Genomic DNA, 4,434 nt, shown 5'->3' with positions numbered 1-4,434 from the left:
AAAAAAAAAAAAAAAAAGCTCTGTTTTCTTCTCTAAATACCACCAGGTTCCCTAAAATTTGTGATTTTAAGGACTTATAGGAATTCAAACTACCAGCTCCAGAATTTCTTCACTGTATTTTTGTCAACTACTCCTTTGATTGTTAGCTTACAAGGCAAGAACCTTCCCCGCATTTCCTGAGGACAGCTGTCACCCAATTAAATCGTATTCTAACTCTTCTGCAACAGGAGAAATGACCACAGTGTCTCCAAAGTTACTAGAATTCCAGTGTTGTAATAACGAGGTTGAACAGCACTTTCCAGGGACCATTATAATTGGAAAAAGGAGCTGGCATTAGATATCAGTAGATGCCCATTGGGATTCAGAGGTTATTTTTATGCTGTAGCCACTTATAGAAAACAAAGCAAAATCCACATTTTCTAGCCAGTGCACCCAGCCTAATACAGGATTCTCTTCCTTATGAAACAATAGTAATAAAACACAGGCTGAGGCCAGATCCCAAGGTTTTATTTTATTGATTTATTTTTTTTGAGACAGAACCTCACTCAGTCACCCAGGCTGGAGTGCAGTGGCACGATATCAGCTCACCGCAAGCTCCGCCTCCCAGGTTCAAGTGATTCTTCTGACTCATCCTACCAAGTAGCTGGGACTACAGGCGCACACCACCACACCCAGCTAATTTTTTTTTATGTATTTTTATTTATTTTATTTTATTTTTTATTTTTAGTAGAGACAGGGTTTCACCATGGTGGCCAGGATGGTCTCGAACTCCTGACCTCAGGTGATCCGCTCCCCCTCAGCCTCCCAAAGTGCCACCACTCCCGGCCGGTTTTAATTATATATAAATTGTACGCGCGCGCGCACACACACACACACACACACACACACACACACACGTCCTTAATGAAGAGAGAATATTTGAAAGTTGTAAATTTAAGGTTCCTGCGATTTCCTGCCTCCTAAGGGATAGAAACTTGAATTTGTTTTTCAGGCCTTCTTTATTCTTGGAAATCACCCCAGTGGGGCATGAACCTCCTCCAGGAAGAAGCCAGAATGCAGCCCTCCCTCCAAGGAGCTAACCCATTTGGATAATAATGTAAAGGCTGTAATTATTGTGGGCCGAGTCACATTGCTGCAGATTGTGATTCTTTAGAATAATTTTCTTTCCCAAATATGGATATAGACCACAATGTGCAAATATTTTATTGCTTATTTTTGTGGAGTTGGTGCAGGCTGTAGGAAACCCTGACAGCTTGGCCTTCTCTTCACTTCTCTGCACTGGAGGAGAGATCATTGTAAAGGAAAAAGAGACAGAAAGAGAGGAGGAAAAGTAAGTTGAGGTCAGGCCAGGGTGGAAACAAAGGGAAAGAATGAACTGGGCTTGGGGCTGTGCAACTTGCAAAAAGGAAGGAGTGAACTGGGCTTGGGGTCTTGCTATGCAAAAAGGAAGGAATGAACTGAGCTTGCGGCTGTGCAACTTGCAAAAGGGAAGAAATGAACCAGGCTTGGGGCCATGCTATGCGAAACGGGAGGGATGAACTGGGCTTGGGGCCGTGCTACTTGCTCTAGGTTACTGGTGTTTCATCTGTTGTGTTGTTTAGAAAGGCCAATCCAGCCTTTGGGAAGTGTACCAATGCTGGGCCATGCACCCTAATATTTTGGAAGACTAGGGGGCAGGATTATCCCAACTAAATTTCACAAATACACTTTTCTTCTAAAATAAGTGGATATAACCACTGCTGATTACCCCAGGGAAGGGGTCAGTACCCCATGGCAACTGCAGCCCAGAGTGGAATGAAGAGACAGGTGGAAGTGCCTGAGGGAGTTGTTCTGTAAGCTCCGCTGCTTTCTCGCTTCTTTAATGACTTGCAATTAACTCAGATCCAACGGGCGCGACAGTAAACCCAAGGAGTTCTTTCATGCCCTCCCCTACCCATGTTTATCACCCTGGATTTTGTCATCTCCATGAATGGGACCATCATCCACCTGCTTGCCCATGGCAGTAGCCTCAAAACTGCCCATGACTCATTGCTTTCTCCATAGTCTCTGGATCTCATTAATGAGGGTACACATGCTTCTGGCCATGAGGGAGGAAGACGGCCTGTGATCTCCCTCCCTCTGTAAGCAACTATAAAAAAAGGATAGAATATAGAAAGCAACTATTTGGATATAGGGCAAAACAAGACTGTGATTCCTGAGAAAATGGAAGAAAACAAGGTGAGCCCTACCATCAGCTAGCCTTTCTGCCTAGAGGTAAGTCCTGGGCTACAGTCCAGGGAGGGAGAACTCCAAAACAGTGAGGCAGCTTCACAGAGCTGAAGAGACAGAGGTCAGAGATGGGGAAGGCCAAGCGGCTCCGTGAAGACCCTGTGAGGCAGAGTTCTCAAGGGAAGGGGCCACACAGATAAAAGTACTCCAGAAATCTGTACAGGAGTTCATGGAATCTTTTAAAAACACAAGTCTATAGAAATATAAGGCCAGATAAGAAAAGCTTCTGGTGAAAGAGTAATTATGAGGAGTTCTTTTTTTTTTTTTTTTTTTTTTGAGATGGAGTCTCACTCACTCTGTCGCCCAGGCTGGAGTGCAGGGGCATGATCTCGGCTCATTGCAACCTCCACCTCCCATGTTCAAGTGATTGTTGTGCGTTATCCTTTTGAGTAGCTGGGATTACAGGCACCCACCACCACACCCCGCTAATTTTTGTATTTTCAGTAGAGATGAAGGCTCACCATGCTGGCTAGGCTGGTGTCAAACTCCTGGCCTCAAGTGATCTGCCAGCCTCGGTCTCTCAAAGCACTGGGATTAACAGGCATGAGCCACTGCACCCAGCAAGGAGTTCTAAAATGAACAATTCCCTAGAATTGCAAAGCCAAAAATCACTCAAGTTCCTTCTAGCCAGAGAGAGACCTCACTGAATATATGGGGCATTTAGAACAAGCCCCAGAAAGACCATGACTTGGAAGAGGAGTCCTATCAGTCCTGGAATAAAGGCTACTCTAGGCCCAAAAAAGCTTATAAGTAAACCTCAAGGGGATCACACTAATTTCTGAATAATTTATAGAACAAGTAAATAAAACATCAGTAAGAATATAGAAGACTCGAACACAGTATTAATGAAATTGACCTCACTGACGTTTATAGATGGCTTTACTCAGCAGCAGCAGAATACATATTTTCATAAGGGCTCGTAAAACATTTGCTATACCAGATCATACATGGGGCTATAAAATAAGCTGACATAAATTTAAAATAGATAACCACAGTGGAATAAAAGTAAACAGCAATAAGAGAAAGATATAATATATGGAAAAGCCACGAATATTTGGAAATTAATAAGCTTCTAAACGGAAATTGGAAAGTATTTTAAACTGAATGAAAATGAAAATATAATGTGTCAAAACCATGAGATATAGCTAAAGCAGTGATTTGAGAAATATTTATAGCTTTTCATGCTTTTATTGGCAAAGAAAAGTCTAATGTCAGTCATCTAAGCTTTTACCATATTCAGTTAATTGTAAGTCCTGTCAACTGTACTTCCTAAACAACTCTTAATCAATTTCCTTCCCTCTGTCCTGCTGTCACAGCCTCCTGATCCTCCTATCTTAAGTCATCTCCAATCCCAAATCCCCAGTTCTTTCTGGTCAGCTGCACCTCTCACCACTACTTTCTCCTTGCACTTCAGCCTTACTGATGTCTCTAGTTCCTTAAAGCTCTCATGGTCTTCTCTGGGCCATCTCACAGACATTTGCCTTGCCTGACCACCCTTATTTCCAAGTCACCCTGCTAATTCCCACCCATGGAATTTCTCTTCTTTCTGGAAGCCTGGGTCCTGCTATATGCTTCCATTCTAGCTCATTGTACTTCCTTTGTGGTGGCATTTAACCTATGCTGGTGATTTCTTTAATTGTCTGTCTTCCCCAGAAGCTGGGTCTCGTCTTGTATGTCAGATTGTTTATCTGTCCCCTTGCACAGTTTCTGGCACTTACTGAGTGCTTAATATCTATTTGACAAATGGATGAAAGCCTATTTTAGTGGAAATATGACCACTGAGTTTGTGGTTACAGGTTGAGAAGATCAGCATTCCTGGATCACAGTTCACAGTCAACACTGGGCATCTCCCAGCATCCATTTGTCTTTCTTTTTTAATAGCAGCCCTGAATTCTGTTGGGGGCTCATGAGGTTCCTGAGAAGCCACTTGTCCTGGCTCCAGTAGCTACTGAAGTATTCATCACTGAGAAAATGGATCTGCTTTGGGGGCTTCAGTTCCTTAAAACTGTCATTTCTCACTTAAACATGTTACTGGGATTCCCTGGAAGTGTACAGGGTCCTCCAATTTAGTCACCCCCTTTAATGAGCGGCACTGGGGTAAAGTTATCTGGCAGGTTCCTGTTAGGCTTTTCTGGCTGGACTATTTACTTTTTAGCTTCGCACGTT

Source organism: Rhinopithecus bieti, unplaced genomic scaffold (assembly GCF_001698545.2).
Source record: "Rhinopithecus bieti isolate Rb0 unplaced genomic scaffold, ASM169854v2 scaffold_84002, whole genome shotgun sequence".
NCBI classification, from domain to species: domain Eukaryota; kingdom Metazoa; phylum Chordata; class Mammalia; order Primates; family Cercopithecidae; genus Rhinopithecus; species Rhinopithecus bieti.
Note: the sequence above shows the minus strand (reverse complement) of the source record.